At 40.4% G+C, this 20,600-nt stretch overlaps 1 long non-coding RNA gene across 2 annotated transcripts in view; it reads right to left on the bottom strand.

Annotated features, from left to right (window-relative positions):
- The window catches only part of LOC309665581, a 138,971-nt gene extending 120,504 nt beyond the window's left edge, over nucleotides 1-18,467 (bottom strand). For both annotated transcript variants that reach the window (XR_014266538.1, XR_014266539.1), the window contains exon 1: nucleotides 1,960-18,467. This is a non-coding gene — a long non-coding RNA (uncharacterized lncRNA). The remainder of the gene's footprint in view (nucleotides 1-1,959) is intronic.
- Nucleotides 18,468-20,600: the final 2,133 nt, after the last annotated feature.

The following is a 20,600-nucleotide window of genomic DNA, read 5'->3' as shown; positions in this document are numbered from 1 at the left end:
TATAGGACTCCCCAGAGCCCTGAATTTGCATTTTCTATCATAATTAATATGCCCTAATATCAGAAGATTTCCTAATAAGGCTGTTGTGAGGATTAAACAAGATGTACCATGTAATGGGAATGTAAATTGGTGTAGCCACTGTGGAAAACAGAATGGAGGTTCCTCAGAAAACTAAAAATAGAGTTGCCATATGATCCAGCGATCCCACTCCTGGGCGTATATCCAGACAAAACTATAATTCGAAAAGATACATGCACCCCAATGTTCATTGCAGCACTATTTACAATAGCCAAGACATGGAAGCAACCTAAATGTCCATCGACAGATGAATGGATAAAGAAGATGTGGTATATATATATATACAATGGAATATTAGCCATAAAAAAGAATGAAATAATGCCATTTGCAGCAACATGAGTGGACCTAGAGATTATCATACTAAGTAAAGTAAGTTAGAAAGAGAAAGTCAAACACCATATGATACCACTTATATGTGGAATCTAAAATATGACACAAATGAACATATCTAAGACACAGAAACAGACTCACAGACATAGAGAACAGACTTGTGGTTGCCAAAGGGGAGGGGGTAGGGGAGGGAAGGATTGGGAGTTTGGGATTAGCAGATGCAAACTATTACATATAGGATGGATAAACAACAAGGTCCTACTGTATAGCCCAGGGAACTATATTCAATATCCCGTGATAAACCATAATGGAAAAGAATATGAAAAAGAATGTATATATGTGTAACTGAATCACTTTGCTGTACAGCAGAAATTAACACAGCATTTTAAATCAACTATACTTCAATAAAATTAAAAATAAATGCACCATGTAAAAGAGTACATAATACCTGACACAAATGTTAAGATTATTATTATTATATTTACTCTTTATCATAAATTTATCACATTGGTGGTATTACATTGATTTTAAAAATAGGGAATTGAGGTTTAAAGGAGTTAAATAATTTGAAAGACACAGCTAGTAAGAAGCAGAGCCAGGATTTGATCTCAGATTGGACTTCCAAATATTTGCTATTAATTTTGATGCAGAATTCCCTCAAAAAGCATGCTTTTTTTAAAAAAACCCAAAAACAAAAATTAAAAGGGAAGGAACAAACTAGAAAAGTGTTTAGAATTATATCACTTTCAAAGGGTTTCATTTATTATATAAAGGGCCTTCATAAATCAATAATAAACTTTTCCTAATACAACAATGGGCAAATTACTGATATGCCAATTCATGATAGTGGCTAAAGGACATATAAGGTGTTCAAGACTCAAACTGTAAATTAAAAAAAAAACACTTTAAATTAAATACACCAGTGTCATTTTTTCTATTTTTTCCCCCACATGAGAACATCTTAACATGATGAACATCCATTCATAAAATGGCTGTGGTGAAACAGGCACTTTCAAACAGCTGCTGTCATCATTACTAGTGTTAACTTTGGTGGCAGGGAATTTGCCTTAAACTTCTTCTCTTTTGACCCAGTTATTTAATTTCTAGGAATCAATAAAATTAATTTAAAAATTAAAAAATGAATCAGATGCATAAACAAAGATTTATGTTCAACGATGTTTATCACAGCATTATTTATATGACCAAAAATGTGAGAAGAGCCTTCATATCTGTCAATAGGGAATGGTTAAAAAATTATGGGACAGGCATACGATTGCAGTCATTAACAATCATGTTTTAGAAAAGGAGTGATATGAGAAAATGCATATGATAAATTGTTAAGTGAAAAAAGCAGGAAACCTCCAATTTTATAAAAGCACAATATGTGCCAATGTATGTGTGTGTGTGTGTGTGTGTATACATATATAAAGAAAATACATGAAAAGGACAAGGTTATCACTCAAGAATGATACTCACTTTCCTTACTACAATTTTCAAAACATCTACAACAGTAATTCAGGAAAAAATAGCAATAATTTACTTCCCACCGACCTTTACATCCAAAACGTCTTTGATGTGAACACAAGCAAGTCCATGCTTTAATCAATACCTTATAGTTGGAGCCTGAATACTCTAAAGCAGAGTGGGAAGAACTCCTGCTTCAGGGAGCTGTATTCCCAAGGTCATGTCAGGGTGAGGAGGCGAAAAAGAAAGCAGGACATCAGCAGAAATGCCCTTCCCTACACGGAGGGGAGATTTGTCGGCAGCCAGGAGGAAATGTGAGAGGACTGAGATTTGGCTCTCCCCACAGAAGCTGCCCCAGCTCCTTCTGTTCACGTCACCACTGACAGACTCTGCAATCACACGGGAGCCAGGTTACATGTGTGTGTGTGTGGAACACCAAATGACTGTCAAAGTGCCTTCTGCCAATTTGTTGAAAGTAGTCATAGTAAAATAGAATAGTATTGACGACATTACATTATTTGATGGGCAGAGTACACCACTGTCCCTACCAAACATTATTAAATTTTTGTTAAAGAGTAGGGATGCTATGCTTTTCTATTTGCTGTGAAACTGCCCAGTAAATTGAGGGTGTAACAGATTATTCAGTGATTGGTACCTAAGAGGCATCTTTTAAAACATTTTTTTTAAATTTTAACATTTTTATTGGAATATAATTGCTTTACAATGGTGTGTCAGTTTCTGCTTTATAACAAAGTGAATCAGCTATACATATACATATATCCCCATATCTCCTCCCTCTTGTATCTCCCTCCCACCCTCCCTATCCCAACCCCTCTAGGTGGTCACAAAGCACCAAGCTGATCTCCCTGTGCTATGCGGCTGCTTCCCACTAGCTAGCTATTTTACATTTGGTAGTGTATATATGTCCATGCCACTCTCTCACTTTGTCCCAGCTTACCCTTCCCCCTCCCCATGTCCTCAAGTCCATTCTCTACGTCTGCGTCTTTATTCCTGTCCTGCCCTTAGGTTCTTCAGAACCTGTTTTTTTTTTTTTAGATTCCATATATATGTGCTAGCATACGGTATTTGTTTTTCTCTTTCTTCCTTACTTCACTCCATATGACAGACTCTAGGTCCATCCACCTCACTACAAATAACTCAGTTTCATTTCTTTTTATGGCTGAGTAATATTCCATTGCATATATGTGCCACATCTTCTTTATCCATTCATCTGTCGATGGACATTTAGGTTGCTTCCATGTCCTGCCTATTGTAAACAGAGCTGCAATGAACATTGTGGTACATGACTCTTTTTGAATTATGGTTTTCTCAGGGTATATGCCCAGTAGTGGGATTGCTGGGTCATATGGTAGTTCTATTTTTAGTTTTTTAAGGAACCTCCATACCGTTCTCCATAGTGGCTGTATCAATTTACATTCCCACCAACAGTGCAAGAGGGTTCCCTTTTCTCCACACCCTCTCCAGCATTTATTGTTTGTAGATTTTTTGATGATGGCCATTCTAACTGGTGTGAGGTGATACCTCACCGTAGTTTTGATTTGCATTTCTCTAATGATTAGTGATGTTGGGCATCCTTTCATGTGTTTGTTGGCAATCTGTATATCTTCTTTGGAAAAATGTCTATTTAGGTCTTCTGCCCATTTTTGGATTGGGTTGTTTGTTTTTTTCATATTGAGCTGCATGAGCTGCTTACAAATTTTGGAGATTAATCCTCTGTCAGTTGCTTCATTTGCAAATATTTTCTCCCATTCTGAGGGTTGCCTTTTCGTCTTATGTTTCCCTTTGCTGTGCAAAAGATTTTAAGTTTCATTAGGTCCCATTTGTTTATATTTCCATTTCTCTAGGAGGTGGGTCAAAAAGGATCTTGCTGTGATTTATGTCATAGAGTGTTCTGCCTATGTTTTCCTCTAACAGTTTTATAGTGTCTGGTCTTACATTTAGGTCTTTAATCCATTTTGAGTTTATTTTTGTGTATGGTGTTAGGGAGTGTTCTAAAGTTTTTTTTAACTTTTCAGGTCAATTTTTTTATACTGCACTTATTTGTCAAAATAAAGATTTTCACATTAAAAGAATTAACCATATGTTTAAGTTTCAATCTACAGGCTGTTCTTGCTTCATCACTTTCCTATACCTCTGACCCCTCCTGACATCCACTCCATCCCCAAATATATTCTGAATCCATCCACTTCTATCTGCATTATAACCCACTAGTCAAAGCCAAGCCAAATGTATCCAGACTGATACATTTTTCCTTCTAAACAGGTCTCCCTCCTTCCATTCCTGCCCTTTATAATCTGTTCTCTGCCTGGTAATCCAAGTGATGTTTTACAAATGTAAATCAGATCACTTCAGGCCTGTACCTAAATCCCATCAATGGCTTTTGATGACACTTTGAATAATATCTATACTCCTTACATTGGTATTAAGGTTCTACCTGATCTGACCCTGCCAACCTCTCTGATTTCACCTGGTCCCACTCTTCCCCACACACCCATTTCCAGAGGCTTCTTACTGTCCCCAATGATGTCAAGCTTGTTGCCACCATGGGACCTTTGTCCTAGCTCATCCTTCTGTCTGGAACACTTTTCCCCCAGACCTTTCTATCATTCACGCTTTAACCACCTCTTCACTAATTACCTTATTAACTACCTAATTTAAATTTCTCTATCACTTCACCCTGTTCTATTTGCTTCATAGCACTTAGCATTCTTTTTTTTATATATCAGTTATCTATTTCATACATATCAGTGTATATATATCAATCCCAATCTCTCAATTCATCCCCCCCTCCCCGCTTTCTCCCCTTGGTGTCCATACGTTTGTTCTCTACATCTGTGTCTCTATTTCTGCCTTGCAAACCGGTTCATCTGTACCATTTTTAGCATTCTTCAACAGTATTTTTTTTAAATGTGTTTTATATGTCTGTCTCCTCTAACTAGGATGTAAGTCCCATGGAGCAGGAATCTGGTCTGTCTCGTATCCTTCATCCCTAGAATCCTGCCTGGCAGGTAAAATATTTATTGAATGAATGAACATGTATTTAATCATATGAAATATAGATTTTCTGTTATTGATCTGTTGAACAGGAAGCACATAACTTACATACATATCCTAAAAAGCATTTCAAATACCACTAGACGATTTGGGGGGATGAAATATATCAATACCTAAGAGCCAGTGACTGGCTGCTTTTGGTAAGGGCTCCTGCTTGGTCATGAGAGGATTCCACTAAGTGCAGTGAGGTGATGGATGGAGGAGAGCCGACAGTGTGGGACAGGGCTGGGAGCAGAGGCGAGCTCCATGGCGGGGACGAGGAAGAATACGGGACAAGGAGGTTAACGCTCCAGTCCAGCAGCTAACGGCCACAAGCAAGTGTGTGCTTGGTGTGCAAAGCACCGCAAAGCACGACGTAGGAACGGGCGACGGCTTTAGGAACAGCTGTCCGTGAACTGCAGGCCTGAGGCAATTTGATAACAGTTGCAGGTAGACTTCTGGTGCAGGGAGACAGATAAAGCCCAAAGTAGTAGGAATTGGAGTGTGAAGCAGGTTATTAAAACAGGAACTCGGACTCAAGGAACAAGGAGGGTGTCTGTAATTAGAACTGATGCACCAGACAGAGCCTGGATCTGGAGGTAAAGGCAGAAGTCCAGCTTTCTGTCCGGGCCCCCTGCTGAGCTAGATGGCTGCCAGCTGTGTGTGTGTGTGTGTGTGTGTGTGTGTGTGTGTATGTTTCAACAACTTTAACATAGTCAAGAATATTTAATAAAACAAAATAAACAGTATCATCAGCCAGCAGAAGGCTGTGGTCAAAAGAAACAGAAACAGAACTGGCCCTTTCGCGATAAAGCTCGTGCCTGAGACAAGAAAGAGGCACAATGACTTCTCGGAGGCTTCACAGCAAGTGCCACGGGACTAAAAGCACCTCAGAATATCACTTTTAGATATTTATGACCATCTATAATCACCGCGTAAAGCCAACAGTGTTATAAAGATCCCATTAGGAAAAGCAATCCTCTCACCTGTGGACCCATCTGCAAACGTGGGCCAGGCACCCCTGCACGGCGTGTTGTCGGGGGCCGGGGCAGAGGTGAGCCTCCAGACAGGCTGCCCGGTCACTGGTCCCAGGGCACGATGCTGGGCAAAGCTTCCTTCAGCCCTTCTTCCCGAGGTCTGCAGAGATCCTGGAGCAGCGTTCTGGGCTGTGACTGCAGAGTGGAATCACCTGGAGAGCTTTAAAAATTCCCGAAGCCTGAGTCCCACACCTAGACATACTGATGTAATTAGCCCGAGGTGCAGGCAGAGTTCCCGTGATTTTTAAAAGCTCCCAGCGGGATCTAAGGGGTAGCCTGGAGACCAGGCCTGAACTGACCACTGATGGTGGGGTCAGCTGTGTCAGCTCTGGTGGGGAGGGCCGCCGAGGGGTACCTGGGCTCCAGGCAGTCAGGTCACTTCTATCAATTCCCAGCATCAGTGGCTGTGAATCTATTGGATCTGTTTTTTTTTTTTTTTTGTTCTAGCAGATCAATTCCCAGCACAAATAGCTTTCCTATATCTTAACATTATCAGTAAATAATTTTAAAAAATTTCACACAGATTTTATTTCATTATTTAAAAGATGAATTTTTACTCCTTGTTCTTTCACGTGGTAGAATAAGACATTCAAGCTCAGGACCTGGCTTGGGGCCACATGTTGCACTAATCATTTTGTTTGAAGCAGTAGTGCTTAGTGATGAATAAAGCAGGGCCTAGACTCAGCCAGACCTACCTTAAAATCCCAGCTCTGCCTCTTCTGAAATCCACAAGTGAAACTGAAGATCTCTCCTTCAGGATCCCTTTTTCTCTCTCTAACCCAAGTGTCTCTAGGCCTCAGCCGTCTCTGGGGCTATATTCGTCTCTCCACCTACATTTTGCTGGCCTACTGCCTTCACCGGCTTATGTGGCACCTCTGGTCCCTTGAGAAGCCACCCTCCCACTCCCCACTGCCACTGGGCATCCCCAGAAGGCGTCCCTCCTGTGCCTTACGGCCTGGTGACCGTGGGACTTGCTGGACGCCCTCCGCCCGCTCTCCTTCCATCCCCCAGGAGCAGTCGTCTTCTAGGCCTGTGGCCACTGCACTTGGCTCCTCACTGCACGCTGACCCCCAGCTGACAGGCCACTGCTCTGGGCTGCTCTGCTGGACACAGGTGTCAACTCTTACGGTGGTCAAGTGCTGAGGTCACATCATAATTTTATAGGAATGTGGGAGAAACTGAAACCCTCCTCCACAGAGTGTCCCAAAGCAGTACAGCTGTGCCCTTCACAGTTTCTCGAGAAGCAACTCTTGATGTTTTCGACCAGCTTTTTCCTCCTAGACTCAGACACGGATCTGAAGGTGGGGCTGGGTGTAGATTCAAGCCACAGTTCCTGTCTTGTGTTAGAAGTCCACATCTGCCTTCGACTGTCGGGCTGCTGTGACACAAATACCATAAACTGGGCGGCTTATAAACTACAGAAGTTTGCTTTTCACAGTTCTGGAGGTCCTGGGGTTCTGCAGAGGGCCCTCTTTCTGGTTCACAGATGGTTGTCTTTTCACTGTGTCCTCACATGGCAGAAGGGGCTAGGGAGGTCTGTGGGGCCTCTTTTATAAGGGCACTAATCCCAATCACGAGGGGACACAAACATTCAGACCATAGCACCGTCCTATTCCAATGGCTACTTAAAGGTCTCTTTAAACACTCATCTTTCCTTAGGATAAGTTCTCTCTAAAGAGCTCTTCAAACCTCCCCTCCCCCCAGATTATCCCCTTCACCTGGCCTTCAGAAGAGTCCAATGTTTCTTAATTCTAGGGGCGGACAGAACTAGCATTGTTTTCCAGGAGGCTTCTTAACAAGCATGTCAAAGGCCTCAGGGAGGCCCACCTGTCCTGTTCATTCAACAGACGCCCCCAGAAGATCTGAACCCTATAGTAGAAGGCTCCGAAGCAAGATCTTTGCTATGTCTATATCAAAGCATCTTTTGACTCTTCTCCTTCTGTTTTCTATTTTCTCTCTTTTTCTTTTCATATATTCTTATTAACATTTTAGTTCAAAGGGTACATCCTTCTGAGTTTTCTTTCCTTTTTTTTTTTTTTCATTCTTTGGTCTCAGGTTTGCTTATACAGTAACGTTTTGTTGGTTTGTTTATATTTTTTATTTTCTTTGCTATTTCATTAGCATTCTCATTAATTTCTAAAATCAAGTCAGGGAAAAGGAAACAGGCACCAAACTGAGTTTTCTTTCCTTTTAACAACAGAAGAATTCCAGAATGTCATAAGAAAAATAAAGGCAGCAACACAAGAATATCAACTGAGCAATTTATTTACTGCAGTTGAATTTATCTCAGCACTGACAAAAAAAATTATGGTTGAACAGAAAATGAGTAAGAGAAACAAATTTTCTTTCACGTAGTTTAGAATTTCCAGCGGCATAAGAGTTCCATTCACCATTTGAAATGTCCCACATGGGGTATATTCAAAGTCCGAAACTCCAAGAGCAATGTAACTTAGTACTTAGAAAAAAGAACTATGTGTCAGAATATAGTACTTTTGCCAGAGAAACATTCCACACAGATAAAAAGTCAGGCTAAAGATAAAACAGACATTTCAATTGAAGAAACATTTAAAGATTTTGGCCCAACAGATCTTTGTTGAGTGGCAAGCTCTGTGCTAGCTACTAGGTTCTTGAACTCAATACTCAGAGAATTATAAAAATAAAGTTAGTCTTGCTATCTTTGCTTGGCTTCCAAATTTTTTTTTAGGTTTTTTGTCTTTTTAAAAATTTTAACACTCAATAAAAAAAAATGTAGTGCTTTCAATTCATTAGTGAAATATTTCGTGCCAATTGCAGCATAAGCAGAAAACAGGGTTACTTCTCCCCTAAAAGACTTTGAACTGTTTACACGGAAGAAAGGTTCTCAACTGGCACTATTTTAAAAATAGAATTTTATTATATTTTGTAGTATTATCAATACCAGATTAGTCACATCTGTCACATTTAGTCTGTAAATCAAGTTGTTAGTAGAATCTCGTTATTGTTCACTGAAGAACACTGTTTAGTATCTTAAATCCCATCTAAAATCTGTAAAGCAGATTTCTTTTGGCAGACGGGATTTGACAGCTCACAGGGAGCACGTGCGTGGTCCTGTGCGCAGGCGCAGCGGGTGGCCCGTGGGAACCTGATTAAAGCTGGGAAAAGAGGCGAAACAATGATTTAGTTATACAGACTAAGAATTAATTATTTCCACCCAACACGTTCAGTATCAAAGCAAGCCGATCTCACTTACTGTCAGACACAGCAGAGCTGGGAAACAGATAATGGTTCCGTGGCAAACATCCCTTTGCTGAATATTCTATGTATGGTTAGTGAAATGATTGAAGGATGAGTTCCAATCCTGAGGCTTTTATAGCATCCAGCCGTTGCGGCTCCTCTGATTCTTTCTGGACTCAGTAGACACCTCCGGTTTCAGAAAAGCCCTTTTAACATTTTTCAACAGGCAAATATAAACTGAAGTTTTTCTGAACCACCTTGCTGCCTGGCCCTAAACGCCATCCAGCTAATACACAAAGATCCTTGAAAACCCCCCAAATGTGACTCTTTAATTATCCAGCAACATGTTGTTTAGCGTCAGATGAAAAACCAAAAGCATTGGAAGGAGAAATGTTTCAGGACTATGAAGCTAAATTGGGAATGCAAATTTTTTATGATTGAAAGAAGTATCACCGCTGGGACTTTTTTTTTTAAATCAACCTCACCTTTCCTCTGTCAAAGAGTCTCTCTCTTTATCCAAGTGTCTTATCTTTTTCAGTGGAAAATAAAGCTAAGCATCATTTTACCAATTATTTATTTTCCCATTTTTAATAACCAGGTACATTCCAGGTTGTAAACAATGTTAGGGTGAAACCCATAGATTCACAATCTTGTGATCCATCTTTCTTGGCATTTTTGCAGGAGAATAAATGACAACAACAATAAAAATACTGTGACATTGAAATTTTATATCTACAGTGAGGATGTTTATGGGCGTTGCCTCATTGTCCTAGTCACCTCTGAAGTTGTGGAATGGAAGGGGAAGCAAAGAGGTAGCTTCTTTAAGGAGCCTCAAATGGGTCTTCTAGGAGGGAAATGTAATAAGATATGATGGCACTGCCCTGTATCCTCAGGATTGAGACTTGTGAAGGAGAAGCAGAGGAAAAAAAGACTATTTCTTGCCCTTCTTGCAGTATCTAGGGAATTTATAATTGGGAGCAGAGGAGGTAGACAACAGAAGTCAGTCCTGAGGAAGTGTAACATTGAGTGAGGCACTATGATGTTCTTTTTGTGTTTCATCTATCCAACCTCTGTGCCTAGCCCAATACCTAGCAAATGTGTTCAATACGTATTTGTTGAGTTAGTTTATATTTTCTTTCCACCCAAATTCTAGGCAATTTGCCCAGGCTTAAAGGTGCAAAGACTCTGTCAGAAGCAACGAGACAAATTAAAGCTGTTATGGTAGGAGCACTTTAATAAACAAAGAAAATAGGGTTATAAAATTTGGGAGTTGTATTAGTCAGAATATGTTAGGCTACTCGATGGTAATGAACAACCCCTCCAATCTCAGAGACTTATTAACATAAAGAAAATTTATTTCTAACTCATGCAAAGACTAATGCAGATGTTCCTGGTCAGGTCATTCTTTTAGGCAGCTCTCTTCCAAGTGGTGACACAGGGATCCAGGCTCTTTCCATCTAGTACTTTTGTCATCCCCTATGCCACCGTTGTCTTCCAGTCTATCTTTTCCAACCAGCTAACCATGGAATGAAAAGACAGCATGGAGAAGGTGCACCCTTGTTTTATCCTGGAAGTTATACATCAATTCTGCAACAAATTTTTTTTCATTGATGGAGTTATACATCAATTCTGCAACAAAATTTTAATAAAAATGGTCCCCAACAGATATTAGCGACTGGAAAATATAGTTCAGCTATGTACCCAGAGAGAGAAAGGGGTTTGGTGAGTATCTAGCCAGTCTTTGCCATGAGAACCTGCTAAAAATACTGATAAAGAGAGTAACAAGACAGAGGTAATGGCTGGAGAAGCCAAGCCACAGTAATAATGTCAACTTGTCAGCAGTCATGAAGACCAGGGAGGAACAATCAAACAATAGCAACAAACCAGGAAGGCAGGGTAAGGACAGTGCAGGGACACAGAACCATAGCAAAAATCCAGCACAAGTGAAGAGTGGGGGGTGGAGAGTGAAGGTCTGGGCCAGATAATTTCTAGACCTCCAAGGAGAACCACCTTGAGATATTGCTAGGAGAAGAAAGTTACTTGGAGGAGCTTGGCTTTAGACAGGCCTCCCTGTGAGGGCCAGATACACAGACCACTTTAATAGTTATACATGTATTGCTCATAACCTGTGGGCTCCAGGAAGGTGAAACTTATTAGTTACAAGTCACATAACCTCAAACATATACATAAGCATACTAGTAATTTTCATTTATTGAGCACCTGTTTTCCAGGCACTTTTGTATATCATCTCTAATCCTTACAATAGCCCTGTAATGTACTAGTTTTCCTTAGTTTCCATGAGGAAACTAAAGTTTAGAGGAATTAATTTGTCAGCCATTTTGTAGTGGTATAGCTGGACTTGAACATAGTGAATCTGACACTAAATTCCAAATTACAGTGTAGTGGCACCTACATCTATGTTCCTGTTCTCTATGATATACGTCCATATATACCAAAATGCCTATTTTATGAGGAAGTGTATCAAATAGCTACTGTCACATACAAACCACCCCAAAACAGAGTGTTTCAAGAACTCTTTTGCCATATGATCCAGTAATCCCACTCCTGGGCATTTATCTAGACAAAACTACAAATCGAAAAGATACATGCACCCCAATGTTCATTGCAGCACTATTTACAATAGCCAAGACATGGAAGCAACCTAAATGTCCATCGACAGATGAATGGATAAAGAAGATGTGGTATATATATGCAATGGAATATTACTCAGCCATAAAAAAGAATGAAATAAGGTCATTTGCAGCAACATGAATGGGCCTAGAGATTATCATACTAAGTAAAGTAAGTCAGAAAGAGAAAGACAAATACCATATGATATCACTTATATGTGGAATCTAAAATATGACACAAATGAACATATCTAAGACACAGAAACAGACTCACAGACATAGAGAACAGACTTGTGGTTGCCAAAGGGGAGGGGGTAGGGGAGGGAAGGACTGGGAGTTTGGGGTTAGCAGATGCAAACTATTACATATAGGATGGATAAACAACAAGGTCCTACTGTATAGCCCAGGGAACTATATTCAATATCCTGTGATAAACCATAATGGAAAAGAATATGAAATAGAATATATATATATATTCTTTTTCATTTTCTTTGCTGTACAGCATAAATTAACATTGTAAATCAACTATACTTCAATACAAATTGTTTCCAAAAAAAGAACTCTTCATTATTTTTCACAAGTCTGTGGTTGGCTGAGCAGTTCTGCTGATGGGGCGGGGTTTGGCTGGTGTCTCTCATGCATCCGTGGCCAGCTGGCAGGTGGGCTGGGGGCTGCCTCATCTGGAATGGCCTCAGCCAGGGTAACTTGGTTCTGCTCCATGAGTTCTCTCATTCTTGTTCTCGTGACAGCAGCAAGACTCCAAGAGAGAATGGAAGCACAAGGTCTCTTGAGATCTAGGCTTAGAGCTGGGACACCACCACTTCTGCCATGTTGGCCAAAGAGAGTCACCAGACCAGCCCAGGTTCAAGAGTGGGGAAATAAAATCTATCTCTTGATGGGAGGAGCTAAAAAGTCACTTTGCAGAGGGCTTGGATATGAGAACAGGTAGAAAATTGGGGCCATTTTTGCAATCAACCACCCACATCTAATATCTTAGATATTTTCCCCCTAAAATAAAGTACATAAGAGAACATGTTTGCCTAAAATGTCATTTTATTAATTGGTGGAATAACATGTGAGTCTTCTAGAATATATGTGTTATCTAGTCCCTCTGGTCTGAAAAGCACTAGATAGTGTGTTGGATAAATACCTTTTGTCCAAAGGTAAAAGGTAAAGTGGATAAATACCTTTTTTATTTAGTGAGTCAGGGCACAAAAATACCCACTTCCAGCCACCAGATCCATCTAAACAGAAAAGCTTTGCAGTAGAAGATTTTTAAAAAGCAAGATAAAATTGAAAATTGAAAATCTGACTTCCTGTATGCCTGGCAAAGAAGCAGGGAGGGCAGGGGAGGAAGCTGTGAATGTGTGATGAGCAGCTGGCTTTTATTTTTAAACACATATTACTGTTACCCAGATATTTTTTTTTTTCTAGAAAAATGAAAAGAGACGTATAAGGGATTCTAGCACACAGGAATACCATTTCCAGTAGATGCCAATGTGATTGACATGGTCTTCTCAATATAAAGTCTTCTCTTTGTAGTCTATTTATTTAGTCTACTTAGACTATTTTATTTAGTCTATTTAGTCTATTTAGAATGGGAAAAAGAAATGCACAATAAATGCTGAAAGGTGAAAAATACTATTGATTGTTAGTAGGTCCTCAAGAGATGTTTGAAATGCCTGAATCAAGCTTTACTCACTATTGCAACAGACTTTTCTTTCAAGTTTAGTGTTGTTGTTTGTGAACTTGAGAACCTACATTTCATACTCCTCTAACGCTAAAAGTCTTTGTTCAGAGGGAATAATCCAGTACCATCCTTGGTAACCAGGGTGCTCGAATATTATTTTTAGGTCCAAACTTATGAGTAAACTAAAAGCATAACATTAAGAAAGCCTCAGGGAGAGCCAACCAAATGCTCCCTCTTTTCTTCTGAGGCCACTTGATAGTAAATCCAGAAATGATAAAGCAACTGACACATAAGCAAATTGCTTTGTAGGTTTTATGGCCAATTTATGGAACTAATTTCTACAAACTCTCACCAAAGGTTGCAAAAAAACAAAACAAAATACAACAAAAAAAACCAAACCAATAAACAAAAAAAAACATCCACAGGGACCAGTAAGATAATATAAATGACTAAAGCAAGCAGGGGGTAAGGAGTAGTGGTGATTATGGTGAACCCCATCTAAAGAGAAATGTTAAAAACTTAAACCAAACAAAAAACATTGTGTAAACCAAACAAAGCAAGTCTGTGGGTCAGATGTGATCTGTGCTTTGCTGATTCATGACTTCTACTCAGATCAAAGCCAAATCGAGAGAAAACGAGATACCTCTAGCCATAACCTCTAGCCATAACTTCTTATGCCAAATCAACACAAGGATTAAAGAAAGTTTTCCAGCTCCTTTTCTACCCTCTCCTTTGGCAAATTAAAGTAATATTATAAAATTATGTGTCAATCTCAAGAAGCACAATTATATGTGATTATCAACTCTGAGATTCACCTTGAGTTTTCTCTGAAATTATCTATGCATGCTGAGAAACGCAAAAACAAGTATTTGGGGATAACAAAGATTCTAAACACCACATTTTCTTTTGAAACATACATGAAATTTAGACAAAAGCTATTTTTGCTTATTTCAATAGGCCTTAAAGAATGTATTGTGAAGCCTGAATATAACTGGGACCCAACGTGGCTCAGTGTATGTGCAGGGTCAGTTGAAAGAAATAGCAGAGAAGCACAAAAGAAATTGACATTCATCTATATGTCCCCAAGTAAAACAACCTGAGATATAAAGAAAACCCCTTATTTTCCCCTATAAGAAAAATCACTAAAAACACGACTAGAGTTACTTTTTGAACCACTCTCCACAGTATTTCATAGTGCATCATCTTTATTTCCATCTAAGTTACTGGAGAATTTGTTCTTTTTGATTCTGTGAATGATGTTCTCCCTGGAAATGTCACCTCAAGAAACAAGTACCCATTCTATAATATTCGATCTCTTGTTTTTCTTTTTAGTCACCTTGTTGGTGTTTACGTTTGATCTCCATAACGTAAATATGTACTGTTTCGCTTTTTAAAGACCTACGAAGATCTATTGAAAGATTTATAAAAGACTTACGAGATCTATAGAAGATGTTCTATAGACAATGAATATCACTGATTGCAATTATGAGCTGATACCCTAGAAATAAACAACTAAATTTGTAGTTAATATTTTTGCTCCTTTCTTAGACTCCATCAGGGAATTTCCAGATTTTCAGAATCACTCAAAAACAGCATTGATGGAGATCTTTTAGGCCAATGTGCCTTCTGCAAACAGCACTTAGCTGCTCGAAATAAAGTAAATGAAAGAAAGCCCCAAATATGAGAAACTTTACAGGGACTTGGCTATAATTCCTCTCCTCTAAAGGATACTTTTGAAAAAAAGAAAACACCTTGGTTTATAATAGGCAAATATAATAATCAAACTATTTCAATGCCATTTAGCCTTTGAAAAAAGACCAGAGAGATGGAGGTGGAGATAAAGTTCTTAATGTCCAGCCAAACCTCTTAACAATCGTCTCTTCTGCTCTCTGCCACTGTTTTCCACACAGGCAGCAGCTGCTACTCCATCAATCTACTCCCCATTCCCAGTTGCCCACTATAAAATTCTTCCCCCACATGCACCCGGCACAGCATCTCCCACTCACAGAGGTGGCACAGAGTGGCCGACAATCTGTTTCTTTCTCTCCCATCCACGCTTTCCCTCCCCTCCACGTGGCTCCTCTATTCTCTCTCCACCTCCAGTCCCACCCCCAACCCTAGGGCCTCCATTTACGCTCCCCACAAAGACACTCTGGGAACTCTCACTCTGATTATATTCCTTGGGAAAATCTGTCCATTACCCAGATTCTGCACCAAAGAGGAAAGTCCAGGTGCTGGCATACCCGCAAAGCAAGAATCCTCCCCTCTCGAAAAGCAGAGAGAAGGGAGAAAGGCCTCGTGTTCGTTAATCCTGTTTATTCCAGTGATGCTTGAATAGACACGTCCTGTCCTGTGTGCAGCCCTGGGGGATTGCATAATTGTGCCAAGGAAGATACAAGCCCCTTCATGGCAGTAAAAATGTAATCCTTGTCAAACACAATGCTAACGTACCCTCATGTCCCAAACCAATTACTCTTTCATCTGAGTCACTCATGTTTCCTTCCAGAATTTTTGGGCTGGAATTTTGTGGTAGGAAAATTTAATCTTCTCATGCTCTGATATGTAAGACAAGAAATCAATTGCTTGAAGCTTTACCTTGTATTTACCAAGAAGAGGAAACAATGAGATTTAGTGACTCTGTTAGATTTTAAGTGGAAAAAGAATAATATTTTTGAATTAATCCACTGAATTTTCATCCATAATCTGTTCAGGCAATTCACCTAATTTAGTGACTTCAAAGAACAACCATTCCTGTGCGTCATGAACTCGGAAAGGGCTTTGTGGGGTGAGTCTTCTGCCTCCTATGGCTTGGGTGGGAGGTGGGGGGCAATCGGTGGAATTCAGCTGGGCTTCCTAAACGATCCATGACGATTTCGCTCATGTGCCTGGCGTCTTGGTGGGGATGGCTGGAAGGCTGGGCTCCACTGCACCCTTCTCATCTCTGTGTAATCTAAGATCCTCTCCATATAGTCTTTCCAGGGTAACTGGACTCTTTACATGGCAGTTCAGGGTTTCAAGAGCGAGGGTTCCAAGAGACAGAAAGAGATCTGCCAGTCTCTTAAGGACTGAGCTAGCAAAGGCACACTGCCATTTCCACCATATTCTGTTGGTCAAAGCAGTTACGGGCTTTTAAAGTGAAGATTCACAGAGCCACAGTTTGATGGCAACAGTGTCAAAAAACCCCAAACAGACCCCCAAACTGTGACTATCTCTCATCCACCACACTTTTCCTTATCAGAAGCTATGCCTGGAAGACTCAGCTCAACTGGTTTCTTCCACAGCAGGGGTTGGCAAACAATGGCCCACAGACCAAATCCCGCCCACCTCCCGTTTTTGCAAACAAAGCTTTACTGGAACACAATCACATTCATTTATATACTGTCTATGGCTGTTTTTACACCACAACAGTAGAGTTGAATAGTTGTGACAGAGACCATATGGCCCACAAAGCCTAAAATATTTACTCTCTGGCCCTTTACAGAAAAAGTTTGCCAACTCCTGTTCTATAGCATAGAGAGAACTTAGTTATCACAGAGATAGTAGAAAAAATACCCCTTCCAGCCCTGGTCAATTGTGAGGCTGAGATAGAGTAGGGGGTGGGGAGCTCAGGCACGTGTATCTCATTGTGCCCTTATGAGTGGGTCCTCCAGGGGTTCTATAGTAAAAACATCCAGATGTAAGGGAATCTGAGGTCACGGCTAGTGGCATGTTCCTCTGGGGGAGGGGGACAGGGGCAGCCAGTCTCTAGGAGAAGACCTGCGCCCAGGCACTGCCAACATGGCAGGGCAGGATACTACAGCACTGCTAGCAAGTCTGCCTCACAGATGAGCTGGGGCAGCTCCTTCTGTGGAGGCTGCTGGGGTCAGAAGGTCCTGTAGGCTTTGGAAAATAGGAGCACAGAGGTGGGCATGTCCCAGGGAGCAGCTTGGAGGATCTATGACCAGGAAAACTGGCTGGAACCAGACACACACCCTTGTGGCCATCAGTCTAGAGATGGGACCAGAGGCCCCACTCCCCAGGAGAACAATGAGAGTCTGAAGCTCCCCACGTGGACACGGGCCCTCAGGTCATGCAAAATGCACACTCCTCACCTCCTGCGTAAGAAGAGCCAGAGGAGGGGAAAACTGAGTCATCTAAGAGAGTAAGAGAGATGGCTTAAACTCAACCAGCTGTGTTGCCATCCATTGTAGCAAGTTCGAACTTTGAACACTCCCCTGATCCCCAACTAATCAATAAGGTAGGCCTGAAGAATGTCATTATTTATGGGAAATAAACTACAATTTTTTTGTTTTGCACACCTGAATGTAGAATATAACTTTTAGACCCTGTTGCAGTGAGAGTCTGTGAATATCTTTTTTTTTTTCAAGTGTTCCCAGAAACGTATGCTTTTATTTTTTGACCTAAAGATCGGTGTTTGATGAAGTGATTGTAATCTTTAGAGCACCATGGTGTTGTCTCTCTTTCCCATATAGCCTTCAACTTCTGTGACTGCAGGGACCATAATTGGTGCATCTGTGCTAGTACCTAGCACCGTCTCAGGGACGTGGCAGATACTTAAAAATATTTGTGGCATGAATGAATGTTCTCTGCAGTTAGTGCATCTCCAGGAGCAGTAGACAGCTTTTTCTGTCTACTTTTTTTTTTTTTTTTTACATCTTTATTGGAGTATAATTGCTTTAAAATGGTGTGTTAGTTTCTGCTTTATGACAAAATGAATCAGCTATACATATACATATATCCCCATATCCCCTCCCTCTTGTGTCTCCCTCCCACCCTCCCTATCCCACCCCTCTAGGTGAACACAAAGCACCAAGCTGATCTCCCTGTGCTATGCAGCTGCTTCCTACTAGCTATCTATTTTACATTTGGTAGTGTATATATGTCCATGCCACTCTCACTTCGTCCCAGCTTACCCTTCTCCCTCCCCGTGTCCTCAAGTCCATTCTCTACGTCTGCATCTTTATTCCTGTCCTGTCCCTAGGTTCTTTTTTTTTTTTAACATCATTATTGGAGTATAATTGCTTTACAATGGTGTGTTAGTTTCTGCTTTATAACAAAGTGAATCAGCTATACGTATACATATATCCCCATATCTCTTCCCTCCTGCAACTCCCTCCCTCCCACCCTCCCTATCCCACCCCTCTAGGTGGTCACAAAGCACAGAGCTGATCTCCCTGTGCTATGTGGTTGCTTCCCACTAGCTATCTATTTTACGTTTGATAGTGTATATATGTCCATGCCACTCTCTCACTTTGTCCCAGGTTACCCTTCCCCCTCCCCGTGTCCTCAGATCCATTCTCTAGTAGGTCTGCGTCTTTATTCCCGTCCTGCCCCTAGGTTCTTCATGACCATTTTGTTTTGTTTTGTTTTTAGATTCCATATATATATGTCTCAGCATATGGTATTTGTTTTTCTCTTTCTGACTTACTTCACTCTGTATGAGCGACTCTAAGTCCATCTACCTCATTACAAATAACTCAATTTCGTTTCTTTTTATGGCTGAGTAATATTCCATTGTATATATGCGCCACATCTTCTTTATCCATTCATCTGTCGATGGACACTTAGGTTGCTTTCATGTCCTGGCTATTGTAAATAGAGCTGCAGTGAACATTGTGGTACATGACTCTTTTTGAATTATGGTTTTCTCAGGGTATATGCCCAGTAGTGGGATTGCTGGGTCGTATGGTAGATGTATTTTTAGTTTTTTAAGGAACCTCCATACAGTTCTCCATAGTGACTGTATCAATTTACATTCCCACCAACAGTGCAAGAGGGTTCCCTTTTCTCCACACCCTCTCCAGCATTTATTGTTTGTAGATTTTTTGATGATGGCCCTTCTAACTGGTGTGAGGTGATACTTCACTGTAGTTTTGATTTGCATTTCTTTAATGATTAGTGATGTTGAGCATCCTTTCATGTGTTTGTTGGCAACCTGCATATCTTCTTTGGAGAAATGTCTAGTTAGGTCTTCTGCCCATTTTTGGATTGCGTTGTTTGTTGTTTTGATTTTGAGCTGCATGAGCTGCTTGTATATTTTAGAGATTAATCTTCTGTTAGTTGCTTCATTTGCAAATATTTTCTTCCTTTCTGAGGGTTGTCTTTTCGTCTTGTTTATAATTTCCTTTGTTGTGCAAAAGCTTTTAAGTTTCATTAGGTCCCATTTGTTTTTTTTTGTTTTTATTTCCATTTCTCTAGAAGGTGGATCAAAAGGATCTTGCTGAGATTGATGTCATAGAGTGTTCTGCCTATGTTTTCCTCTAAGAGTTTGATGGTGTCTGGCCTTATATTTAGGTCTTTAATCCATTTTGAGTTTATTTTTGTGTATGGTGTTAGGGAGTGTTCTAATTTCATTCTTTTACATGTAGCTGTCCAGTTTTCCCAGCACCACTGTTGAAGAGGCTGTCTTTTCTCCATTGTATATTCTTGCCTCTTTTATCAAAGATAAGGTGACCATATGTGTGTGGGTTTATCTCTGGGCTTTCTATCCTGTTCCATTGATCTATATTTCTGTTTTTGTGCCAGTACCATACCATACTGTCTTGACTACTGTAGCTTTGTAGTATAGTCTGAAGTCAGGGAGACTGATTCCTCCAGCTCCGTTTTTCTTTCTCAAGATTGCTTTGGCTATTCGGGGTCTTTTGTGTTTCCATACAAATTGTGAAATTTTTTGTTCTAGTTCTGTGAAAAATGCCATTGGTAGTTTGATAGGGATTGCACTGAATCTGTAGAGTGCTTTGGGTAGTATGTCTGTGAATTTCTTACATTCTCTTAAGTTAAATCCGTGTTGTAAATGTCTTAACATAAGTGCTAGGTCTTATCATCAAACTTCTAATAGGACTGGAATGAACTTCCTTCTTGAAAGGTGGAGGACATTCCTGTGGTAGGTCATAAAGTGAAGTTTATGAGCAGTTTGGCCTAGTTCCACTGTGGTTTGCATTGATAATGACCTTGGGCAATGCAGTGTAATATAATGTTGCAAGGAAGCCACTAAGACCAGTTTCCTCTCAAGAAAATAACAGTGAAGTGAATTCAGACGACTCCCTTGCAAAGTTTCTGCTTCCACCCCAGCAACACTACCACTCTGTTCTACATGCTAAAAGG

The sequence above is a fragment of the Balaenoptera physalus genome (assembly GCF_965194825.1).
Source record: "Balaenoptera physalus genome assembly, chromosome: 8".
In the NCBI taxonomy this organism is placed as follows: domain Eukaryota; kingdom Metazoa; phylum Chordata; class Mammalia; order Artiodactyla; family Balaenopteridae; genus Balaenoptera; species Balaenoptera physalus.
The sequence above is the reverse complement of the archived record's forward strand: the minus strand, read 5'-3'. Positions and strand labels throughout refer to the sequence as shown.